The sequence below is a fragment of the Delphinus delphis genome, chromosome 2 (assembly GCF_949987515.2).
Source record: "Delphinus delphis chromosome 2, mDelDel1.2, whole genome shotgun sequence".
NCBI classification, from domain to species: Eukaryota; Metazoa; Chordata; class Mammalia; order Artiodactyla; family Delphinidae; genus Delphinus; species Delphinus delphis.
Window position 1 is genome coordinate 117,134,936 of NC_082684.1, and position 27,556 is coordinate 117,162,491.

At 36.3% G+C, this 27,556-nt stretch overlaps 1 pseudogene; it reads right to left on the minus strand.

Annotated features, from left to right (window-relative positions):
• Window positions 1–17,820: 17,820 nt before the first annotated feature.
• Window positions 17,821–19,941, minus strand: LOC132419755 (heterogeneous nuclear ribonucleoprotein R pseudogene; annotated as a pseudogene).
• Between the last annotated feature and the right edge of the window lie 7,615 nt (window positions 19,942–27,556).

A 27,556-nucleotide genomic window follows, 5' to 3' on the forward strand; every position in this document is an offset into this window, starting at 1 on the left:
TAAATGCTTAACTCAGTTGTGTCTAGTAAATACCCAAATTAGAATGTAATACAAAGCTAGGGCTAGGCTGGACTTAAGCAGATATAAACCAGAGCAGGTTGGAAAACTGGTCTGTAGAGGTAGAAAAGAGTGAAACAGATAGGCAGAGAAACAGAGATGTGAACGCATGTAACCTTAAAGAGATGGAGGGAAGAGGCTCAATTCCCCCAGGGGGCATTAGCCTTCATTGGACCAGCCAATCCATTCTCTTGGCTTCTATGATGCCTAAGTTTTCTCATAAGTAAATACCCTTTTATTATTCCATGATTTCTGGTTGGAAAGCAGAAAAGCCTATCAGAAATACATGTTTAGCCCAAATCCCTCATATAACCTTCAAAAATATTTCTTGAGTGTCTACTGTGTGGCAAACACTTTGCACTAGGAATTCAGAACTAACAGAACACTGGGAGCTTCCAGTATCAACTAAATCAATAATCAGAGAACTGTGGTCATTTCTATGAAAACCTAGCAAAGGCTGCTAGGAAAGCATAGAAAAGGAGCATTTCATTGCACTCAAGAGTCTAGGTAGGACTTCTAAGAAAGCAATATTTTGTTAGAGATTGTGTTTTGTGCTTGATAGATTTATCATTTTTGGTTTTGTTATTGCTTTACTATAGAGAATAATAGGAAATTGCTCAATGAAAAAGAGGAAGAGGCAGAGTACATGTGAAAGTTGAGAAGAATAAAATAACAGAATGAATAAAGGAAGTGAAAAGAGTTACTATTTCCGCAGGAACATGTGCATGTGGGACAGGGGCTGGAGAAATGCTAGTGGGGTCCAGAGGAGGAATGGCAGTGCTGTGAGCAAATGACCCAAAACTAAGGCTGGCTTTCCTGGAATTTGAGGAATACAGTGAGATGATCAGATTTGCAGTTGAGAAAGTTTTTTTTAGCTGAATGATCAAAGGCCATGCTGGAGGAAATGAGACAAGTTGCAAGGCTAACCCAGTCATCCTGATGAGAAATGATGCAAGCCTGGACCAAGATAATGGCAAAAATTATAGAAAAAGGTGATGGATATGAGATGTTTAGGAAAGAGAACTTGTTAGATGTAGGGACTGATTATATTTGTGCGTTAAATAAGAGGGAGAAATGTAGAATCATAAAGCAGATATCACTTGAGTGATAATGATGAAAATCACCAATAAAAGGAGATGAGTCTCTGCCCTTACACCCCCCTAACAGAACTCCACAGGTCCAGATATCCACTTGTCTTCCTTTGCATGCTACGGGGTCCTGAAGATGAGGGGTGATTTATGATAGATCCTAAGCCAATCATGATTGACTCACTCTCCAGCAAGCAATGATTTAGGAATGGCCCCTTAACTCAGGAAATCAAGATTTTACTTTGTTTTGCTATAATGACAGTGCAAAGAAATGCATGCATGGATGAACCAATACTGTTTCTTTTTTTCTCCCCCTGGATTGTGTTTCAAAGATTTTTTTTTGAGTCTATAAGAATGAAGGAATGAAATATTGTGTTTAAGATGTAGACACCCATACCACCTGTGCTTAATATATGTATTGACATAGTGCCGTAGTCTCTTAGCATGTGTTTGTTACTTTTTTTTTTTTTTGGAAGGGGGTTGGGAGAAATTAGTATACATCACATTGCTTCCACCATTTATTCAATATCTGGAAAAATCCCTTGCTGAATGTACCTATTCTCTCAGGCATGGCTACCCCTTACAAATGCCAGTAGTCTGGGTGGGTGACAAACCAAGATGGGATTGTGGGGTTAATTATAAGGGAGCAGAGAAGAGGAAGAAGGAACCAGGGATCAGCATCTACTAGGAAGAGACAGGTAGATAAATTGAGTTTTATGGTCATATTTTCCATATTTCATGGAAATATTTTCATATTTTCCACTGCAATCAAGACAAAACAAAACAAAACAAAAATAGAATGCTTCCGTCAGCCAGAGAGATGCATCCACATTCATAAAAACATACTCTAAATGTGAAGACATGGCAAATGAGGGCTGCTAGTACCCCTACCCTCCTTACACAGGGAATCAGCTATCCCCACCTGGCCTTGGGAAAAGCAGCAAACTTTTAGTTTTAAGGAATATGAAGAACGTGGTGCATAATGTCCCAATCAAAATGCATTCTTGTTCTTGTGGATGCTTGTTTTGGTTGTGCTTTTTAAACTGCAATTGTGAATACCATCGGCCTGTCTTCCCATTGCAGCTCAAAGAAGGGAGAAACTGCTGCCCCTGAAGATATCTGTGGCACCCAGAATGATGAAAAAAAAAAGTGAAATTCAAGGTATTGAAGTTGAAACTACAAAGAGATATAAAAGAATAGGCAGGCATTAAAAAACTCACTGCAGGGGGTTGAAAGCAAGAAAGAGGGGGACAAAAATCTATTACAACAAAATAATAAAGTATTTTTTAAAGTTTAAGGGGAAAATCATCTTGTTTTGTGAAAAGATGGCAAGACATGTTCATTGATCTTTTTAGGAGACAACAAAAAATTGGCCGTCAACTGAATAAAAGAAAATGAAGTTCCATTAATACAATCTGCTGAAAGACAACTCAGATAAATTGATCAGTGCAGTACAAATCATTTCTAACCTTTCCCCCTATTTGGAGAGGATGTTTTTTCAAGAGAGTAAACAACATACATCATCAACTTCAAGTGCTTTTTAGATGGCTTTTCCAGCAATAATGGAAATGGAGAATTTCTGGAACTAAGCATGTAATGCTTTTTTATTATTATTATCATTCCAAAGAATATCAATACATTTGGAGAGATTTGGGCATGATTTTTTTTTTTGTAGATTTCATGTTGTAGTTACTCCCTTGATTTCTTCTTTACACTGATTTTTCAAAAATATTAATGTGTAAACTGTTGTGGCTTCTTTATTGAGTCCAGGACCCACCATCAAAGGGACTGTCAACTTGAAAAGATAATCAAATTGTTTATAGATCTCTATATTAAAACTTTTAAAAGAAACTATTTTTCTTCTCAACAGTTTTGCTTCTCAATTTTAAAGAAGAGCAAAAGCAAAGGAAATACTTTTATTTGTTTCTCCTCTCTCTCTCCCACCAAATGAATAACTTAAATATATTGTCCAATTTAGAAATAACCTATGCAAGATATACATTGTAGAGTTTCTAAGATAACTTTCTAATACAATATAGTAGAATTGTTTGTTTTATTTTAACACATAGCATTGATTATATATAATTTATTGTAAACTAGAAAATTTCAGTAGTTCAGTAAATAAATGAAAATGTATTTGGTACAAGCATCCTACATGAGTGACAAGAAAAGCAGTTTCAGAGAATGTGGACTAGTATTAACACTGTATTTACAAAATGCTAACTCATTTTTTAAATGTGTATTTATTGACATGTTTTCAGGTAAGCAGGAATTTAAAGTAGTTCTTATCATATTTCAATACTGAAATAATAATGTTGATGTTATTTCTGGGTGTTTGGCTTCATATAGATTGTAAAACGTGTGGAACACAACTTTTAAGTACCTTGTTTTCTAATGTCTTGGGTTATTTACAAAAGGCCTAAAAGATACATATTAAATATATAAAAATTTTCTTCCAAGATAGGGAACCTGAAACCACAGAGAATTATCAAAATAAATAAACATTTCTGAACATAGACACATAAGGAAGGACAAAGAATAGGGACACATGTCAGCGGCTGATACGGAGGGAAATACTGCTCTTTAGGCTGTAATAAAATCACACTCAGGGTACTCGGTAGTATCCTAAGGAAAGGGGAGCAGGCACACTTCACAGACACTTCAGTGAATTCAGCATTTTGATCTCTTAAGCAAGAATTCCTCTAGAAATTGACCAGTTCCCTTCCTGGAGAAGATTCACCTTTAGGGTTAGGGAGACAGTTACTTGAAAATACAATGGAATATTACTCAGCCATAAAAAGAAATGAAATTGAGTTATTTGTAGTGAGGTGGATGGACCTAGAGTCTGTCACACAGAGTGAAGTAAGTCGGAAGGAGAAAAACAAATACCGTATGCTAACACATATACATGGAATCTAAGAGAAAGAAAAAAAAAAGGTCATGAAGAACCTAGGGGTAAGACGGGAATAAAGACACAGACCTACTAGAACATGGACTTTAGGATATGGGGAGGGGGAAGGGTAAGCTGGGACAAAGTGAGAGAGAGGCATGGACATATATACACTACCAAATGTAAAATAGATAGCTCGTGGGAAGCAGCCATATAGAACAGGGAGATCAGCTAGGTGGTTTATGATGACCTAGAGGGGTGGGATAGGGAGGGTGGGAGGGAGGGAGACGCAAGAGGGAAGAGATATGGGAACATATGTATATGTATGGCTGATTCACTTTGTTGTGGGGCAGAAACTGACACACCATTGTAAAGCAATTATACTCCAATAAAGATATTAAAAAAAAAAAAGAAAATCAGTCAAAGAACAGGGGTGGATTATTTGTTCTGTTAGTAATCTTCTAAAGTGCATTTTAGCAACTTGCTAAATGCTTCCTCCACAGTTTTGTTTTTTTTTTTTGGCTGAGGCAGTGACAGAAAAAATTGAGAAGAGACACAAAGATGTAAAGATTCATAGATGAATCAGAGAAACACATGATTTACAAAAACTGCTTGGAATTACAAGAAATATATTTTATGGAACTGTGAAGTGTCAGCCTCTTCATAGAAAGTCATTTTCTCAGCCCAGTAGGTCTTTTGAAGAAGATTGTTGTTGAAGATCAAGCTTGGGCAATGTTTCAGTTCATGACATTGTTTTAATGGTGTTGCAGGAGACCCTTAGGATTTGTATTCTAGTTGTACCAGCATATTGAAGCCCTGGCGGAAATACTGTCTTGTCTTTCCTTTGTGGAGGTGCTTTCTACCCAGGAAAAGCTTGAAAATTCTTCTATCCTACCTGTTTCAGGAAGGTGGAAATAACAGATCGTTTTAATTTGGTCTTTACTATTGAGAGTATTAGGCTAAACACATTTGAGACTTTTAGAAAGTGAATCAGAACGAAACAGTATGATAGACTAAATATTAAATTTAAGGAATTTCCTGATTTTTTTTTCTCTGTAGACTATGGACTAAAGTTCTCTCCTGGCTAGCATCTGGATCCTGGTTAGCAGGCCACAATTCATGCTCTATCTGTCAGAGCCTTTCTGCCCTTCTCTGTCTACCTTCAGGTTTTATATTACTACAGCATCCTAAAGGTATTTCTGTATGGACAAAACTTAACATATTGTAACATATGTTTTTTTGTTTTTGTTTTTGTTTTTTTCGGTACACGGGCCTCTCACTGTTGTGGCCTCTCCCATTGCGGAGCACAGGCTCCGGACGCGCAAGCTCAGCGGCCATGGCTCACGGGCCTAGCTGCTCCGCGGCATGTGGGATCTTCCCGGACCGGGGCATGAACCTGTGTCCCCTGCATCAGCAGGCGGACTCTCAACCACTGAGCCACCAGGGAAGCCCTGTAACATATATTTATCTGGTTACCTGAGAAACACACAAACTCCTGATATTGTTTTTAAATTTTGTTATAAAATCTAATAAAACATTTCCATTGAAAAAAGATGTGTAAGAATTTCTATACTTTATTCCATTTCATTTATTTATTTATTTATCTATTTATTTATTGTTCAGAGGGAGTAACTTACCAAATTTATGTATCTATCACATCTCAGGTAAATTTGTAGTACATATGAGAAATAAATGAAAATAACATGACTCTGGAATATTCAGATTCAATGACTGTGTTTTATAAAGCTTAGGAGGATTTACATAGATAGGAACCTAAGCGCAGAAGGTTCTGCAGGGAAAATGAAGAATTATTACTTATCAAAAAGGTCTCCACTGTCCAAGGCACTCTGCCAGGCACTGAACATTTACTGTTGCATTTAGCCCCTACACCGTTCCTGTGAATTAGGCTTGATCCCTATTTTAAAGAAAAACCAATTCAGTCTCACTGAAGTTAAATAATTTTGGACCAGATGTATCTGACTCACTGTCAGAACTAAGAACTATAATACCATGTCTTCAACTGTGTTCAGAATATATACATAATATATAATATATGTGTGTGTATGTACTTGTGTACATAGGTAAATGAATATACATTTATACACACATATGTAATCTAATAAAACACGTTTTGTGGGTCTTTTTGTAGAATTTATTATTTTAGTTTTTTTGGTTTCTGTATTTCTCTGGCATAAAAGCAATAACGAAATGGATTTGACTTCATAGTAAGGAGAACACTACTCATTTTATGAAATTTCTCATTTCTCTACCAGAACCTTTTCTTTGGAACTTTCTTAACCCAAAAATCAATACTAGATCCATTTCCAAGAGATATTTTCTAATTTTGTGTCTCACTGATCTTAGGTTTTCATGTGATTCATTGAAAATATAGCTTGTCAAATCAAAGAAAAAAGAATAGTTAACCTCTTGATTCTTTGTTCATAGGCGATAGACTAGACAGAATCACAGATTAAAATCAGAATTCAATCCATTCATCAAATATTTATTGAGTGTCTATTATGTACCAGGCTCTCCTCTAGGTCTGAAGACTAGACAAAATAGAAATTATCCATGCCCTCAAAGAGAAAACATTCTAGTGAAGAAGAGAGAAAATAAATAAGCAAATAACTAAGTATATAAACACGTATATAATATAATTTTAGGTAGTAGTAAGTGCTTTGAAGGGAAGGAAAGAAGGTCAAAGAGACAATAAGTGAGCGGAAGTGGGAGTTATTTCCGGTAGAGCATGGAGGACAGACAGGCATGTCTAAGCAAAGGCCTCGATGACGTCGGAGAACCATGAGAGGGTCTTTACAAGGACCACTCCAGGGGTGGGAAAAAACATACCCAAGGAAAGAATAAGCTTGGTGAGTGCTAGCAACTGGGAGAAGGCCAGTGTGGCTGAACATACAGAACCTTTTTAGAAAAGAAGGGAATCCACAGTGGAAGCAGGGTCAGGTCGTACATGGCTTTAGAGTAGGAGTTTCACTTTTATTTGCAGTGGGATGAAAAGCCATTGGATGTTTGGAAGCAGAGGAGTAGCGAGACCTGATCTGATCCTTTTTTTAAAAAGTTCTCTCTGGGCTTCCCTGGTGGTGCAGTGGTTGAGGGTCCACCTGCCTATGCAGGGGACACAGGTTCGTTCCCCCGTCTGGGAAGATCCCACATGCCGTGGAGCAGCTGGGCCCGTGAGCCATGGCCGCTGAGCCTGAGCGTCCGGAGCCCGTGCACCGCAGCGGGAGAGGCCCACGTACCGCAAAAAAAAAAAAAAAAGTTCTCTCTGCCACAGTATACCGATAACTCCGATGGAGAGTTCTCCTGTATGAGTATAGAATGAATTCTCGGTCACTCTATTTCCACTTGGGCATTAAATCTGGAACTTTTACAAACACTAAGACTTCTAAACAGGTACAAGCTGTGTTTTAACACATTGTTCTGTCAAATATGTGTGGAATGGAATATAATGTATTTTTCAAATTCTTAACCCAAATTAGATCCTAACCCAAAGGATATACACACTGATCTGGGTACTAAATTTCCAAAATCATATGCAAATTTTCCAGATATATTAGAATAGCTATACTCGACCTCAGCATGAGTTTCTCATTTTCTCATTTAACATAATGAAACAACAGGTGTGTGTTTGTGTGTGTATATTTGAATGTGTTATAATATTTTTGTAAATGTCATATATATAATATATATATTATATGTATATAACATTTACCGATGACTTTCATGAGGACCTTGATATTTCTTTCCTAATAAGCACGCTTTGTACAAATCGCCAATTCTTAGTTTCATTTACAGAGTACTCACTGCAATTGTATGGAAATACAATTAATTTTTGTTTATTAATCATTTGTATTGCAACCTTGCTGACCTTATTAGTTCTAATAGTGTTGATTTTTTAATAGTTTTACTTCTTTCTTTCCAGTTTGCATGACTTTTATTATTTTTTTCTTACCTTATGCCCTGGCTAGAACCTCCAGCACAGTATTGAACGGAAAAGGTGAGAGTGGATATCCTTTTTTTGTTTCTGATCTCAAAGGAAATGTGTTTGGTCTTTCACCATTAATTATCAATTTACTTAGGTTGGTCATAGATGTCCTTTATCAGTGTGAGGAAGTTCCATTCTATTCCCATTTGTTGTGCATTTTTATCATAAAAGGCTGTTGGATCTTGCCAAATGCTTTTTCTGCATCTATTAAATGATCATATAGCTTTTGTCCTTTATTCTGTTAATGTGGTATACTACATTGTTTGAATTATAATTGTTTGTATATGTTTCCAGATTCAGTTTGCTACTGCTTTGTTGAACATTTTGCATCTATATTTGTAAGAAATATTGTCTATAAATTATTTTCTTGTGATATCATTGTTTTGCTTTTGTATCAGAGTAATAAGGGCCTCATAGAATTAGTTGGGAAGTGTTCCTTCTTCTATTTTTAGAGAAAGTTTATGAAGTACTGGTTTTAATACTTATTTAAACATTTGGTGGAATTCACCAGTGAAGTCATTTGGGCCTGAGCTTTGCGGGGGTGGGGGTGGGGGTGGGGAGGTGGGGTGGGGGGTGTTGGAGGAATTTTTTTATTACTAATTCAATATTTTTACATTATAAATTTATTTATACTCTCTATTTTTGAGTCAGTTTAAGTGATTAGTATTTCTCTAGGAATTTGCCCATTTTTGTCTAGGTCATCTAATTTGTTGTCATGCAATAACACATAACATTCTCTTTTATTCATTTTTATTTCTTCAAGATTGGTAGTAAGGTCCCCTCTATCACTCCCAGTTTTAGTAATTTAAGTCTTTGTTTTTCTTTTGGCCAGTATAGCTAAAGTTTTATCAGTTATGTTGATTTTCTGAAAGAGTTAAGATTTGGTTACACTGACTTTCTTGATTGTTTTTTCTATTCTCTGCTTTATTTATTCTTTTATCATTATTTTCTTTCTTCATATTTGCTATGTGCTTAGTTTTGTTCTTATTTTTCTATTTTCTTTAGGTAGAAGACTAGGTTATTCATTTGAGATCTTTCCTCTTTTTTTATTATAGGCATTTATAACTGTAAATTTTCTTCCTAACACTGTTTTAGCTGCATCACATACCTTTTGGTATGTGTTGTTTTCAGTTGCATTCTATCAAACATTTGCTAAATTTTTTTATGATATTTTTTCTCAAAATCATTAATTAGCTGTGAATTCTCTAATTTCCATATATTTGTTTATTTCCCAAATATCTTTCTGTTGTTGATTTCTACTTTTATTCTATTGTGGACTGAAGACATACTTCTGGTGTTAATTTCAGTTTTTTAATAAAAGTTATTGAGGCTTCTTTTATGGCCAAACATTTGGCATATCCTGGAAAATGTCCAATGTGCATTTGAGAAGAATGTATATATCACTCTTGCTCTGTGGAGGTTACAGAGTTTCTGTGAGATCTGGTTGGTTTATATTGTTGTTGAAACATTCTGTTTCCTTGCTGAGATTCTGATTTCGTTGCTCTACCCATTTGGAAAATGAGATACTGAAGTCTCCAAACATTTTAATTGAGTGGTCTATATATATATATTTTTCTTTTTTGCGGTACGCGGGCCTCTCACTGCCGTGGCCTCTCCCGTTGTGGAGCACAGGCTCCGGACGCACAGGCTCAGCGGCCATGGCTCACGGGCCCAGACGCTCCGCGGCACGTGGGATCCTCCCGGACTGGGGAACGAACCCGCGTCCCCTACATCGGCAGGCAGACTCCCAACCACTGCGCCACCAGGGAAGCCCGAGTGGTCTATATTTTTCTTCAATTCTGTCAGTATTGCTCCAAGTATGTGAGGGCTCTGTTTTTAGGTGCACACATGTTTATACTTGTTATATCTTTCTGATGGATTTATCCTTTTATTATTATAAAAGTCCTTCTCTATCTCTAGAAACATTTTTGGCTTTTTTGTTTTCTGGTATTCAGCTCTTTTGTGGTCATAGTTTGCAGGTTGTTTCAGATTGTTTGCATCTTTGAATCTAAAGTGTGTCTCCTATAGTTCAAATATGACAATATTTGCCTTTTGATTAGAGTGTTAATCTATTCACCTTTAATGTTTTAGCATGGTTGTATGTATTCTACCATTTTGTGTTTTGTTTTCTATTTAACTCATGTGTTTTTCCCTCTATTCCTCTTTTTTGCCTTCTCTTATAATCGACTATTTTCTAATGTAATATTTTAAATATCTTAATGAGTTTTAATTATATTGTGTGTTATTTGCTTAGTGGTTGCTCTAGGAACTACAATTTCTTTCTTTAATGTTTTATACTTTTCAGAGTATAGGTTTTTCACCTCTTTGGTTAAGTTTATTCCTACGTATTTTATTCTTCTTATGCAATTTTAAATGAATTTTTTTCTTTCAATTTCTGATACTTTGTTACTAGTGGATAGAAATGCAACAAAGATTAAAAGGAAAAAAAAGGTAGGCACAACTATGACTGCAATTAACAGTGAAGAGATAAACATAAAGATGTAAAATATGACTTCAAAAACACAAAATGTGAGGGAGGAAAATAAAAAATGTAGATCTTTTAGAATGTGTTAGAACTTAAATAACTACCATTTTAAAACAAGTCGATAGAGTTATAGGTAAACATATATAAATCCCATTGTAACCATAAATCAAAAACTTACAATAGATACACAAAAAGTAGAAAGAAAGGAACACAACCATACTGCTAAAGAAAACCATCAAACCACAAGGGAAGAAACAAAAAGAAGAAATGAACAGAGAACTATAAAAATCACCATGAAACAAGTAATAAAATAGCAATAAGTACATACCTATCAATAACTACTTTAAATGTCAATGGACTAAATGCTCCAGTCAAAAGACATAGGGTGGCTGATTGGATAAAAAAACAAGACCTGTCTATATGCTGCTTACAGGAGACTCACTTCAGAGCTAAAGATATGCACAGACTGAAAGTAAGGGGATGGAAAAAGATATTTCATGAAAATGGAAATGATAAGAAAGCAGAGGTAAATATTCATGTCAGGCAAAATGGACTTTAAGCAATGTCTATAACAAAAGACAAAGAATGGCATTATATAATGACAAAGGGATCAATACAAGAAGAGTGTATTATACTCTTTATTATACATGCACCCAATCCAGGAGCACCTAAATATATAAAGCAAGTATCAACAGAGATAAATTAAAAAAATGACAATGACTCAATATAATAATAGGGGACTTATTTTACCCTTTCTGGTTCTCTTTATTCCTACCTTTTTACTTGAGTTACTGTCTAGTACCATTTCTTTACTTCAGTGCAGCTTTATTCACACCCACTTTTTTTTCCTTTATTGTCAAATATATTACATTTCTACATGTTATTGTCTCAACAATATAATTGTTTACATATTGTTTTACTAATTTTTTTTAAATGAGTTAAGAGAAGAAAGGAGAAAATAGGCAATTATCCTGTCTTTTATAATACTTTTGAGTGCTCTTTGTTTTCTTCCTGTGGATTTGAATTTCTGACTGCTGAAACTTGCTTTCAGTCTGAAGAATTTCCTTCAGTATTTCTTGTAAAGCAGGGGTTCTAGAAACAAATTTCTTGGGTTTTGTTTAGCTTAGAGGTATTTATTTCACCTTTTCTTTAGAGGTAATTTTGTTGGATATATGACACTGGTCAACAATTATTTTCACTTTCAGCTCTTTGAATATATCACTGCACTGTTTCTGACCTCCACTGTTTCTGATAGAAAGTTAGTCATTAATCTTTGTATAATTTCCTTGTATATGTGTCATTTGTCTTACTGTTTTCAAAATTTTATTTTTATTAATATTTTTGGCTTTTAACATTTTGACTATGATGTGTCTCAGTGTTAATATATATTCTTGCTTTTATCTTACTTAGAGTTCATTGATCTTTCGTGATGTTTAAAGCTTTCATCTAATTTTGGCAGTTTTCATTCATATTTCTTTGAATATTTCCCCTGCCTCTTTCAGTCCTTTACTTCTCATATTCCCATTATGTGAATTTTAGTGCATTTATTGATATCCCACATTTTTCTGAGGCTCTGCTTTTGTTTTTGGTTTTCTTTTCATCCCTTTTTCTCTATTCTTCAGACTGTAAGATCTCTATTGAACTAATATTCAGTTTTTCTCATTCTTTATTTCTGCTTTGTAGGGCCCTGCTAGTAAATTTTTGATTTGGTTATTGCACTTTTTTGTTTGTTTGTTTGTTTGTCTTTTGCGGTACGCGGGCCTCTCACTGTTGTGGCCTCTCCCGTTGCGGAGCACAGGCTCCGGATGCGCAGGCTCAGCAGCCAAGGCTCACGGGCCCAGCCGCTCCGTGGCACGTGGGATCCTCCCAGACTGGGGCACGAACCCGTGTCCCCTGCATCGGCAGGCGGACTCTCAACCACTGCGCCACCAAGGAAGCCCTGGTTATTGCACTTTTAATGTCAGAATTTCCATTTGATTATTATTTCCAATCATTTCTATATCTTATATTGATATACATTATTTAATAAGATATTATCATTATACTTTCCTTTAATTATTGAAACATATTTCACTATAGTATTTGAACAGATTTATAATTATTGCTTTGAAGTGTTTGTCTGCTAAGTTCAACAATTGGGCCTCTTCGAAAACTGTTTCCATTGTGTGCTTTTTTGGTCCTTGATTCACACTTTCCTTTTTTCTTTGTAGGTCTCAATTTGTTGTTGTTGTTTGAAAACTGAAATTTTACTTTGTGTTTTTTAGCAACTCCATATAATGTTTCCCCTCACCCACACATGACAGAGGTTATTATTACTTTTTGCCTGGTTGTTTGCTTACTTGTTTAATGACCTTGCTGAACTAATTTTGCCAAATCTATTTCCCCTACAATTTGAAACTTTGATGTCCCTGCTCAGATTATAACCCTTGTTTTTATTTTGTTGCCTGGCTAGTTAGGCATTGGCCCTGTATCAGCATAAACAACTTATTCATCAAAGGCTATATTTAAACCCACTTAGCCAGATCAATTTTAACTTTTACCATTGGATGTACATGTGGTTTGAAGGTGGCTACCACAGTTTAGGGAGTTTATTTATTTGTTTGTCTGTTTGTTTATCTATCTATTTATTTATTTAACATATGTTCAGCTAGTGACTAGTCACTTAGAAATATCATCTTTGATTTCTCCTGAAAGGGCACAACGTTGAACATGCACACAGTTTTCCAGATTACCAGGGATGACTGTGATATAATTTTTATGTTTGGATTCCTGGGAGCTACACTTAGGTAAGAATAGGTTATTATAGAGTCATTGTTGGGTCAAAAGTTGTATTTCAGACTGTTGTTCCAGTGAAGCTCCATGCTGATGATTCTGTAGGAGGTTTGGGCAATGCTTTCAAAGAATAGTTCATCTTCTTGGTCACACTGGTCCAAAGTAGAGCACTTGCAGTAACCCTTCTCCAATATTGAGCTTGGGGAGGGAAGAGGGGTTAAGGGAGCAGGTAGAGGCTTCAACAACACAGTCTGTCACTGTTATTACTGAGTTTTAGCAGATTTATTGAACAAATATTTCTCAGTCTGTGTATGCCCTTAGGATACTTTTCGTAAACTACAAAAAATTGTTTTCTTATCATTTTCACCAGTTAAATTGCTGTTTTACTGGGGAGAGGGTCCTACAAGCTTCCACTCCACCATTCTGGAAGTCCTAATCACTAATCAACTTTTAGTATAGAATCGGTCTCTGAATTTAGCTTCAGGGGACATCTATGAGCTCCATTTGAAGACATATGCACTGAATCCTTGCACACTTTTTTCCATTGTTAATTTATTGAACATGCTACAAGAAAACTCCAGGAGAACTGTATCAACCATGGCCATTGCTAACTTCTAAGAAGAGCCCAAACGAGTACTTCATTGAGTCAGTCATTAATTTCTTAAACTCCATGTAACAGGAGAAACCAAACCTTCCACCTAGAGACAGGTACATAAGTACCCTAAGGTGATTTGGTCTGAATTATTGATGACAAGGGTACTCCTTTTGTCATAGTGACAAAGCTATCAATCAAATTAGTCGTTTGAAGAAGTAATAGTGTTGGGGAAAGGAAGAAAAGACAGATCATTTGAACTTAGTTTCTAATCTGAAAGATACTAAACTACTTTTTTACTGAGTCATTTTCCCACTTCGTGATGCCTGCAGTACCCCTAGTTCTTTATAGTGTAATCCAGAGTACAAGACAACACTACTTCTGAAATTACATCCTAATGTATCATTGCAATAAATACCTATTAACAAAGGCAATCTGTGTGTGTCTCTTTCTTAGAACCTTAAAGAGCCAGGCTATATATCTTGCATTTTCTACAGAGAATTATCCCCAAATATCTACATTCGTTTACACAAAATGAAGTTTCCATTCTAACCACAAATGAATTTGTTTTGTTCATATTATATAGCTAACTTATGTTTCCCTGACTCTCGCTTTTGTGGGGTTTTCTGTTTAATAGGAAATCCAATTTTTATGTAAATATAAACATAGTATAATTACCACAAACTAGTGAGCATAACAATGAACTGGTGAAGTTTCTGGAGTAAAAGGAACCCATGATTTATGAGTGTCTCTCAGGTATGATTGATACAGACTGTTTTAACCATTTCCACCTAACATAATGTTAATGTTTTCACTTTCTAATCATCCAATTTGATGCATGTCAATGAAAAAAAGTTGCTTTGGGGGCTTCCCTGGTGCCGCAGTGGTTGAGAGTCCGCCTGCCGATGCGAGGGATGCGGGTTTGTGCCCCGGTCCGGGAAGATCCCACATGCCGCGGAGCAGCTAGGCCCGTGAGCCATGGCCGCTGAACCTGTGCATCCGGAGCCTGTGCTCCGCAGCGGGAGAGGCCACAGCAGTGAGAGACCCGTATACCGCAAAAAAAAAAAAAAAAGAAAAGTTGCTTTGGGAGGGAATGTATCACAAATTAATTTCCCTTCTTTTTCAAACTTATTAAAGACAAGAAGCTACAAACGTCATTATTTAAAATACTTGCCTTTAAAATATTCCCAGCAGATGTTTATGTAGAGGAAATGCTGGATCTCTCTTGGCAAGACAGAGAAGTGACATTTCTTGAGGGTTCTAGTTGAAAAATTTGTCTTTGGCATCATGTCTTTAAACACCTGCAAAAACAAAATAATCTTTATTATCCTGCTAACTTGGAGAAAAGCAAAGTACACAGTCCCCTAACCTTTGAAACACTTTGATGGAGTGACAAATAAAAAATTTCCAACATTATTTTTCCTTCAGTAGAATTTCTCTGTGACTTCTGAATGCCAGTCAGAGAACTCTCTTCTTTAAACATTAATAACTTACTTGATTATGAGAAAAAAACTAGCAAACACAAACCTAAAATTTGTTTCCTCTCTAAGTTCTGATTTTCTACTTTTTTCCCTCTATGCATACTATAATTTTGAGTCCAACACCCATTGGAAGATTAAAATACAGTGAAAAAAATTCTACTACACTAGTTGAGGGAAACATGTGCCATATTTTCTAATACTCAGGGTGTAATTTTGTTTTCATTTGAATTTTTTCTTCATTCCTTGTAACTTCAAAGACTTTGTTTTTCTTTTTTTAAAGCAATATCAATAAATAGTAAATCCAGCTTCTGAGAACTCAGCTGAGTTAATTGAGTGCTAACTAAACAAGAACTAGGCACAGTGGTCAAAGCTCAAAATGATTTTTTGCTTCTTATAAAATAATCTTTTAAACAAATAATCCCATCTATCAAGAAATTCTTTTCTATTTGTTTTTATTATTTTTCCCTTTCTGGTGTTATATTCAAAGTTTGTCAAGGTTTCACTCTACACTGTCCCCTTTCTCCTATATTTTTCCCTCCATGACTTCCTCTAGGAAGAGTTTTCTGGACTGACATCCACTAGTGGAATAATTCCCAACTCTGCAGTTTGACCCAAGGACTTCAAGGTTCTTCTTAGGTAAGGTAAGGTGAGATCCAAGGTTTCTTTATGAAAACTTGAATTTTCCTACACTTTTAAAGTCTTCCTATAGTCATAAAGTCTGAATCAATTGCAAGGAACTATAAGCAGAGTAAACTTTACTAGAACTCATAAATAGATAGTATAAGGTTTAGTATGTGAATCCCTTTACTAACTATCCTATTTAATTCTATGTTTGGCATCAAAAGACAGAAGATAAATGCTTCATTTGTTTAATTGAAGTGTGTGTCAAAGTAAAATTTCTAAATTTTTGATTCATTATCTCAATGGGCAATATTAATAGTAAAACAATTTTTTCAGTGCTTTCATTTAGAAATCTGTATCTGTCTGTCTGTGTCCGCATCTGTGTTTAACTTATAAAGCTAATGGAAAAGACACTACATTAAATTTAGAAAATAGAGAAAAGATAAAGAATAAATTTTTCTTCTCTCATCAACCAGAGGTAACTTCTGTTAATAGGTTAACATGCCTCTATCTAACGTTTCAAAGCATATATAAATAAAACAGTATCATGATCTCAATTTTGCATTATATACATATGAAAAATCAAGATCATGATGGCTCTTTATTTAAAACTATATTAGGATAATTTTTTTGTATCAGAAAAATATTCCTTAAAAAGATCTGTCTTTCTTTGTTACATGAAACTAATCATACTTTTCTATGTGTAAATTGCTAACAATATTTTGCTCTTATAAGATTGACACCATAATAAACATTCTATGTACAAAGTTTGTAAACATACTGCTTATCTCTAGAAGGTAGATTTATAGAAATGAAATTAATAAATGAAAATGCATATATATTCTTGACTCTTGACAATAGTTTGACAAATTGCTTTCAAGATATTTCTGATATTTACACTTTCACCTATAGAGAATGACACAATTCATCAGAACCAAATCTGGCCAAATTTAATTGAATAGTTTTATTAATTGTTAGGACAAAAAACAAACCCCAATATTGCACTGTTCTTTTTTGTTTTAAAGATTTTATTTATTATTTATTTATTTTATTTATTTATTTTTGGTTGCTTTGGGTCTTAGTTGAAGCATATGGGATCTTCATTGAGGCATATGCTATCTTTCATTGCAGCACGCAGGCTTCGCTCTAGTTGTGGCATGCGGGTTTTCTCTTCTCTAGTTGTGGCACGCAGGCTCCAGGGCATGTGAGCCCTGTATTTGTGGCACTCAGGCTCTCTAGTTAAGGTGCGCAAGCTCAGTAGTTGTGGCGCATGGGCTTAGTTGCCCCGTGGCATGTGGGATCTTAGTTCCCTGACCGGGGATCCAACCCACATCCATCCACTGCATTGTAAGGCAGATTCTTTAGCCCTGGACCACCAGGGAAGTCCTCTTAAATTTTCTCTTTATTGTTAGGGTGAAAGTATCTTCATTCAATGTTTGCGTATTGAAGAGTTATGGCCTTGCCTATGTAAATTTTTGTTAAAATTTTTTGTATATTTAAATGGAATGGTGAATGTCTTACTCATTGGTTTTTAAGTCTTTAAGCATAAATGGTAATAATTCTTTGTCTTTTTTTTTCAATACAAGAAAACTTAAATTTGTTTGCTTTAATTTCTTAAAACTACTAAGACAAAGCACTAGCTTGTATTTTTATTTACAGCATACTCCATACTGCTAGGTAATCTATCCCAAATCCAAAAAATGAAGCTGTCCAAAACCAAAGGTTCTGCAAAATCATGATTTAACAGTGTGCTCAGCTTGTTTTCAAGCTAAAATGAAGCCTGAAAGGATAAAAGCATTGTAACTCCCAGAATAAGGGAACTCTGCAAGCCCAATAATATCCAAGAGCATTTATGAAAAGAGGAAAAAATAAAAAGACTTGCATACATACACAATAGTGATTTCTTCAGCCCAATACAAATGGCAGCAAATTGCTACTTAAAGATGAAACAGATAAGCCAATTTTTTTTTGAAGGATGTAGATCTAGAGCCAATCATATCTTGCCAGTATCATTTTCAAGCCCTCACTTGTCTATTTCCACTGTTGCCCATAACTATCCTGATAAAATTCCTGGTTGTCATTATTGTAACCATAGCTACCAGAATAGTCACCACTTTGCTGAAGCGGCTGTTGAGCGATGGGTTGGGAACCCCAGTTCTGTTGGTTGTTGGTCTGACGACACTTGGAATCAGGTTGGTTGTACCCATCTGCCTTTCTCTTGCCTTCTACATTGCCCCCACGGTTGCCCCGAGATCCACGGGAACCACGGCATCTCTGCTGTTGTGCAGGACCACCTCTGCCACCCCTAGAGCCTCTTGGTGGTCCCAAAGGTGGTCCCCTTTGTGAATAGCCAGCTCTACCTCTTGGAGGTGGTGCTCTCCGCCCCCTTGGTCGTGGTGGAGCACCTCGTCCTCCCCTTCCTCCTCCTCTTCCTCTTACTACACAGCCATCATCATAGCCGTCGTAGGGATCTTCATAGCCTCCACGATAGTCGTGATAATCATAACCATAGTAATCATCATAGTAATCTTCATAGCCATAGTAATCTGGAGGGTAGCCATATCCACCTGTCCCCCCACCATGACCCCGACCTCTAATTGGAGGTGGCATACAAGGAGGAGGGTGATAGTAATAAGCTTCATAACGCAGTGCTTCTGGAGGCTTGTCTAGCAGCTTGGCGCTCTTTCCTTTTCTTGTCCGGTGGCTTGGCTAAGACTCAATTTCTTCCCCTTCTATTTCTTTGCCATTCATTTCATCCATGGCCTTAACAGCTGCTCCTCTGTCTTCGAAATGAACAAATGCATAATCTTTCAACTTCTTCACTCTTTCAAGTTTTCCGAATTCAGAAAACGACTTTTCCAATATTTCTTCTGTCACTGTAGTAGCCAAGTTTCTCAAAAATAAAACTTTCACCTTAGCCATGACTTCTGGATCTGGTTCTTCCACAGGGTCAGCCCATTAAACTGTAACTACATTTCCCCATACTTTTACTTTTCCACTCATCAGCCGGCGTCTGGCTTGTGCTGCTGGCTTGTGATCCTCATACTCAAGGAAGCAGAACCCCCGATTCTTTTTGTCATCGGGTTGATGATAGAGAATAACGTCCACCAAACCCTCTGTAACTTTACTGAATTCTTCCAGAATGTTTTCTTTAGTCCTATTCTTCAGAATTGATCCAACAAAAAGCCTGTTGTTTGCCACAGAAATGCACGCCCCAAGGTGTTTACCAGGGCGAATTTCATAGCTGTCACACAGTTTAACAGCTTCCTGTGCAGCTTCCTTTCCACAGAAGGTGATAAATGCATACCCTCTGTTCTGACCAGACAGTGGATTCATCATCGTAAGATGTAGATCCCAAATGGGACCAGCCTTTTCAAAAAGGGGCACCAACTCATCCTCATATAAATCTCTTGGTATTTTACCTACAAAGACTTCTGTTCCAATTCCAGGTTGCATGCCAGAGTACACACTGTCTGGTGGAGGACCACGGTACTTCCTCTGTCCTGTGGTTACATCCAGGGTATAACCAGTCCTCTCAAGCAAGGCCTGGATCTTTGCTTCATTGGGTCCCTTTGTAGACTCTTTCACCTTGCTCCCCTGTTTCTCCCTTTGCCTGTAGGTCTTCATAACTCCACATAAAAATGAACTTTTGTTCTGAACATGTGATAAGTCACTTTCCTTGAACTGCTGTAGTACAGACAGAGCTCCTTCTTCATTAAATTTCCTGAGAGCATCAATGGCACTTTCATGAAGATCGACATAAGCTACCAATCCTGTCTGAAATATTTCATCAAGTCTTTCTGCCACCTTCTGTGGGAGGCCTGCATTCATCAGTGTCTTGTAGTGTTCTGTGTGAGTTACACTGGAAGTATCCATTGGTTCTTCCTTTTCTTTTAACTGTACCGCATTACCATTCACCTGATTAGCCATTTTATTATGCTGCGGGGCAGAGCTGGGGCCGGTGGCTGGGCCTGTGAGAATCAGTGCGAGGCACTTTGAAAACGACTAGAAATGGCACGCGCGCCACCCCTTTCCCCCATCATGGACAGAGATTCGATCTCCTCTTTGTCTTTTTAATTTGTTGTAAATACATTTCCAATTTTTTTTTTTTTCTTCTTGCGGTACGCGGGCCTCTCACTGCTGTGGCCTCTCCCACTGCGGAGCACAGGCTCCGGACGCGCAGGCTCGGCGGCCATGGCTCATGGGCCCAGCTGCTCTGCGGCATGTGGGATCTTCCCGGACTGGGCATGAACCCGTGTCCCCTGCATCGGCAGGCGGACTCTCAACCACTGCGCCACCAGGGAAGCCCTCCAATTTTTTTTTATTTTTAGCTTTTCCTTAGGGTTACATGAAGTATAAAAATCTTATATATTGATATCTATCTGTACTTTTCCCATTACTTTTATACCTTAGCAATTCCTTCTCCATTCTGGGATTAAGTAACATAATTGCATAATTGTCCTGAGTTTAATGGAAAAATTATTTTATGCATGACTGTAATACAAATATTTAACTTACTTTTTAAAAAAAGTAGTTGATTTTCACATGATGATTTATTGAACCATTGATCACTTTCCATGTCTTTGAAATGCTTTCATTATCATATTGTTGGTTGAAACACAAACACACTGAAAAACATTTACTTTAGAATCATAAATGTTTTTTCTTTAATAATTCCATAAGTATATCCCCAAGTAACTTCCTTTTTTAATTATTGTAGCTTTATGTTTTAATATAATTATGAAGTAAGTACGCCTTGACTAATGCATATTTTCAAGTATGTCTTACTATTCTCATCTATTTATTCTTCTAGATTAATCTTAGAATAATTATACAAGTTTTAGAGCATTTCATTGGAATTTGTACTAACCATATAAACTAATTTGAAGGAATTGCTATCTCTTCCAGTCATTATACACCTTCCAGGAACAAAGGGACACAGGAATATTAATATATGCATATGTATTTATATATTTTATACAAAATTTATTGAGTGCTTCTTTTACCTTCCTCTGTAAGTTTCTGTGGTTTAATCATAAGTTTACATATATTTCTACTCATGCTGGTTCAAAGAATTTAATGTGTTTTGGACTGCTGTGGAATCATATTCTTTTCTTTATTAATAGGTTTAATAGGTTCTGGATTCTTATTGATAACTTATAGGAAAGCTATTGATTTTTCTGTACTTATCAGCTATTCTGTCATTTTGTAAAATGCCATTAGTTCTCAATATGTCAGTGATTTCCATGGAATTACTAGGTATATTATCACATTATTTTCAAATGACAGAGTTTTTTTGTCTCATTCTACCTGATAAATATTATCTCCATTTAATGGATTAATACATTGACTAGAAGTTACAAAAATATTGAACAATTAACAAATGGTAGGTATTGTAGTCATGTTTCTGTCTCTAATAGGAATTGTTAAAAATTTTTCTCCATTTATTATTTAACTATAACTGGAATTTTTATCATTTTTTGTTAAGAGAGCAATATTTTTCTTAGTTTACTGGGTCCTGAATACTGATTTTGCTTGTTTGTATATTGATTTTTGTTTTTTGTTTAATTACTCAGCCATAAAAAGAAACAAAATTGAAGTATTTGTAGTGAGGTGGATGGACCTAGAATCTGTCACACAGAGTGAAGTAAGTCAGAAACAAACAAATACCATAGGCTAACATATATATATATATATGGAATCTAAAAAAAAAAAAATGGTTCTGAAGAACTTAGGGGCAGGACAGGAATAAAGACACAGATGTAGAGAATGGATTTGAGGACACGGGGAAGGGGAAGGGTAAGCTGGGATGAAGTGAGAGAGTGACCTGGACATATATACACTACCAAATGTAAAATCCATAGCTAGTGGGAAGCAGCCACATAGCACAGGGAGATCAGCTTGGTGCTTTGTGACCACCTAGAGGGGTAGGATAGGGAGGGTGGGAGGGAGATGCAAGAGGGAGGAGATATGGGGATATATGTATATGTAAGGCTGATTCACTTTGTTATAAAGCAGAAACTAACACACCATCGTAGAGCAATTATACTCTAATAAAGATGTCTAAAAAAGTAAATGTAATAAAAAGAAAACAAAATACAATAGAAAGATGAATAAATATTCAAACAATTAAAATAAATGGATGGGTTTGGCTTCTGAGATACTGGTAGCTTTTGTTTGTTCTTTAGGTGTATTTGTGTTTCCTAATATGAAACCTCCTATATATTCCTGGGGTACACACTATTTGGGAGTCAAGGATGATTATTTTAAGATATTATTATTTAATAGAGTCTGACAAGTCTGTGGGAACATCTCACCCTGCCACTTGTTAGCTTTGTAACCCTGAATAATTTATTTAACTTTTCTAAGCCTTAGTTCTGTCATTGATAAAGTGGGACTTTTAAAGCTGCAAGGATTACCTGAGATGATGCTTCTTAGCCCAGTGCCTAATGTATAACAATTGCACAATAAATAATGTAATAATGGTAGTGGTAATAGTTGAGGAATTAGTATTTTTCTTAGAACTTTTGTGGCTAAGATACAAGAATGCATGGTTTTTTGTGTGTATGTGTGTGTCATCTCCCTCAGGTTTTGATAGCAGGATTGGGCTAGCTTCAGAAAAAGGATGTGCAGCATTTTGAATTTTTCCTTATCTAGTATGGAATAACTTATTTTTAAATTTATATTATTGAAGTATAGTTGATTTACAATGCTGTGTTAATTTCTGCTGTACAGCAAAGTGATTCAGTTTACATATATATATATATATATATATATATATATATATACACATTCTCTTTCATATTCTTTTCCATTATGGTTTATCACAGGATATTTAATACAGTTCCCTGTGCTATACAGTAGGATCTTGTTGTTTATCCATTACATATATATAATAGTTTTCATCTACTAATCCCAATCTCCAAACTCCCAGTCCATCCCTTCCCTACCACACCCCCCCCCCGACAATCATAAGTCTGTTCTCTATGTCTATGAGTCAGTTTCTGTTTTGTAGATAATTTATTTGTGTCATATTTTAGATTCCAGATATAAGTGATATCATATGGTATTTGTCTTTCTTTTTCTGACTTACTTCATTTAGTATGATAATCTCTATCTCCTTCCATGTTGCTGCAAATGGCATTATTTCATTCTTTTTTTAATGGCTGAGTAATATTTCATTGTATATATGTACCACATTTTCTTTATCCATTCATCTTTCGATGGACAGTTAGGTTGTTTCCATGTCTTGGTTATTGTAAATAGTGCTGCAATGAACATTGGGGTGCTTGTATCTTTTTGAATTATAGTTTTTTCCAAATATATGCCCAGGAGTGGGATTGCTGGATCATATGGCAACTCTATTTTTAGTTTTTTTGAGGAACCTCCATACTGTTTTCCATAGTGGTTGCACCAATTTACATTCCCATAGTATGGAATAACTTACATGGTATGGAAATTATAGATTCCATGGAAGCTTGACAGAACTCACTGGTTCTGTCAAGAATCATGGTTCCAGGACTTGATTTAGGTAATATTTATTTTTAAAAAAATTTTTAATGCTTATCTTCCATCCATCAATGCTGATCAAATTTTTCTTGTGATGGCATCTCTTTGGTTCTGCCTCTTCTGCCTCGCTTTTCCCTATCTAAGGACACTTCTGATTACATTGGGCCCAGGCAGAAAAACCAGGATAATTTTTTCTTTTTTTTTTCAGGATAATCTTATTTTTAGGTCAGCTGATTAGCAACCATAATTCCATCTGCTACCTTAATTCCCTTTTGCAATGTTATAAAACATATTCACAGGTTCTGGAGAGTAGGGTGTGGACATCTTTGGAGAACTTAGGAGGACATTATTCTGCCTACTCCACACAGGAAGAGTCAAGTATTCAAAAGGCAGCTGTTGAACACAGGAAGAACATGCAGAAGGATTACATGTGAAATAAGTCTAAGAATAAGCAGGAGCTTCTGAGATAAAGAAGGCATGGAAGAATATTTCTAACAAAGGGAAAATTATATGCAAAAGAATGAAGCAAAGTGAAGACAGCGAGTATGATTACTTGACTGAGCACTGAATGATTACACAGCTCTGAAATATTGTTTCTCTAGTAGCAAGTTTCTCCAGAATTAAGCCTGTGAACATGTAGATTTTATCCTTGGTACTGCTTAGACTCCTGTGTTGCATTCCATTCCCTTTCTTTCTGCCACATGAGAACTTCTCAATTAGTGTTACAAGAGGACAGGCCCTGGGGTCTCATGTTGTTGAAAATAAGGCCATACAGGAAAAGGCTTGAGATTGCATTTACATACAGACCTTTGGGGGTTTCTGTCACCTTGACCGTGGCTACAGTGTGTATATTCTTGTCACATGTCCACACTATGCAAAGGCAGTGATGACAGAAAATAACAAGTATGAGAGGAAGTCACTGAGGTGGCAATAAAAAGACACACACACACACACACAAATGTATACAGATATCTAATAAAGCTTATGGCAAAGCAAATATAATCTGCTGCAAGACTTTCAAGTCCATGTGACACCTGTGTGTTTCACTGCCACCTAAGTGCATTAGGAAACTCAAACTGCGAACTCTACTGTACACATAATCCTAAACTTGATTTGTAAGATTATAATACTCATCAGCACTCTTACATTAAGAAATTCTGAAAATTAAGAGCAAACAGACAATGTAAAAACTATGTGAAAATTTAAAGAAACAAGAAATGCTTTTATTGGTTGCATTAGTTACAGTGCCTGATGGAAGCAAAGCTATCTGTGTCATATATATATATATATATATATATATATATATATATATATATATACCTGAAACAAAAATGAAATGGTACTAGGGAGGTAGGGCTGGGACCCTGGGAATCAACATTTTGGTTAACTCAGATGTGTCCTGGGGGTTTGCTCTTTGTTTTCTTATGACCATGAATTTTCTATGTTAATTGAGCCTTGAGTTCTATTGTACTTGAATCCAGTTTTCATGATGACTCATCACCATCCTTCACCTACCTAAGTCTGTTCTAACTCCCTATCCATGCCAAAGCCAAAATGTCCACCATGTGGTAAGGGGATTTTAAACAGTTTTTCCAAGTATTTTATATGGGAATCCCCTATGAATAAAATAAAGAGTTTATTCTTAATTAATCTGTGCTGTTAAACGTTGCCTCTCGCACATGACACAGCTCTGAGACTGACTCCACAGATCTATGAATGTACAGAAGATAAAACTAAGACAAATATCTCCATCACCATCATTTCTGCTCCTTGTATGGGGCTGGCAATAAGCCCCTACATAGCTCCAGCATGTGGGACTCCAGTTCAACTAAGTGTCAAGAGCCCAGATAAAATAAAACTTCCTGGCATTGAATTGACCTTCTACCATATTCCCAGTTATTTTGTAATCAACCATGTTTAACCATCCATTTAGCCACCTGAAGGACTTAAAAATACTTATGTCCATGTTAAAGTCATGTCATTGTAGATTCACCCAAAAAGTAGACGTTTGTCATGTTAAACTTTCTTTTGGAAAATTTCCATGTAAAGACATTGAAAAAATTAATAAACTAATCCAGCTTTCCTTTTCACTTGCTCTAGCCTTCCTTTTTCTCGTTTTCCCTCTTGGCCCCATTGTCAAAGGTCTACTGTGTCCCAGGCACTGTGGTGTGCGCTAAGGATCTACACAAAGACTGATGACATACAGAACGTTATTGTCAGGGTTCTGCGCTTTGAATTTTTATGATGCAGAATCTCGAGACCTAAGAAAGCAAAGAACCAAAAACACTGTGGAGAGGTGAGGAAATCACTTAGGACAGTAAGACGTAAAGTTATGATAGTTTGCCAGAGGAGAAATACAGAGAAAAAGGAATTATGTTTGATGGAGAACGTGAAAAAAAAAAAGGAAGAAAATTTTGGAGCAAAGAGGTGCTAGAGTTAACTCTGGAGTCTAAAGCACATCAATAGTTGAGGAAAGGGGATTTTTAAAAGTGTTTCCAAGTACTTCATATGTGGATCCCTTGTGAATGAAATAAGGAGTTTCTTTTTCATTAATTTGTACTTTTAAACTTTGCCTCTTGTACATGACTTTATAGGTCTATAGAAGATATAACTAAAGTAAAAGTATCTGGATGGTCTATGACATATGCTATCTATTATACTTTAAAAGTCTTTTTGAACAAATAAAGCAACAGCAAATAATATCACTTATCATCATGAATTGCTTGAAATATTTGTAGGGTCTAACTTTACTTATTTTTAACAAAATGCTTATAAATTTTGTTTGCCCTGTTGAACCTAATATGGACAAAGGTATTTTTGAGATTTATTCCTCCCAACTTTGTGTGTGTGTGTGTGTGTGTGTGTGTGTTTGGGATTATGGTCTCAGAATCAAGAAATAGCTTGAATATTTAACCAACTCAGAATACAAGATTATATGGATTCAATTCTACTCATGATAGCTTTATGACAAAGTACTTTGCATCAGCCCATGATAGGTATGCATGTGTCAGCTCCCTTCTCAAAAGACAGTAGTATTAAGATCCAAGTTTTCTCCCCTTGGCATTATTTTTCCTAAGGCTTACTTGAAAAAAACAAAATAAAATAAAACACAAACAAAAAACATCTGGCTTCACCTCAGCTGTCTATTTCTCTGCTTCTCCCATTTTCTATTACCAATTTTCCTTTTCCTTTTTATAGCTAGCCAACAGGAATGGATATAAAGAGTGATATTCTTATGGGTAAAAGTGAGGTATACAAATACAAACCCACACGTGATGGGTGTCCAATATCCCTTGAACACAGGCAATAGGAATTTCCCCTGCCACACCATTTCTGCCTCCTCTGGGTGAAAAGGAACTACTGTTCATTTCAGGGAGTTTATTTCTGTCCTGCGCCATTAAAGATGGAGTCTGCTTGACCTAGATGGGACTCAACACAGTCTCAGAGGGTGGGCGAGATTTCCCGCACTGGGACAGCTCCACACAGAAAACTGACACCTTCCTTCCTGGGAGGAGGGGTAGGGAACACTTTCCTGAGAACAATTGTGCTTTTCAAAGGTGCAAAGGTCTGGCAGGGGGAGAAAATGGGGACGCAGGGGCGGGTGATATTGAAAACAATGTATTTTTCCTTTCCTGTCAATCACTTTGCCCTGAGGTTTCTCACCCATTGGATCAATGGCATTAATTGTTTCGGGGGACAGCAAATGCCATCTAGGACAAAGAAGTCATTGGTCAGCTTGAATTTCACACTAACTTTTTTTTTTTTAAGTCCATGGTCTTAAAAGACTAGCTTTGTCGAGCAAATAAAAGATTTCTAAATTCCAAAAACTTCCTTCTACATATCCCTAGCAGAGCTTGGGGGTTTGATCACAGAGGTTCACTATAAGCCATCAAAACCCAAAGGAAGTCCCCAATAAACAGAAAGAGAGAGGCTCCCAGGCCTGAGGAACTTGGAGTAATTAAGGGAGCACAAATCTAAGGCTTGGATATTATTTGAGTCCTTTCAGGAACAGAATCCTACGTTCCAGGCGTTAGGTCCAGAGTCTGCAGAAGCAAGAAAAT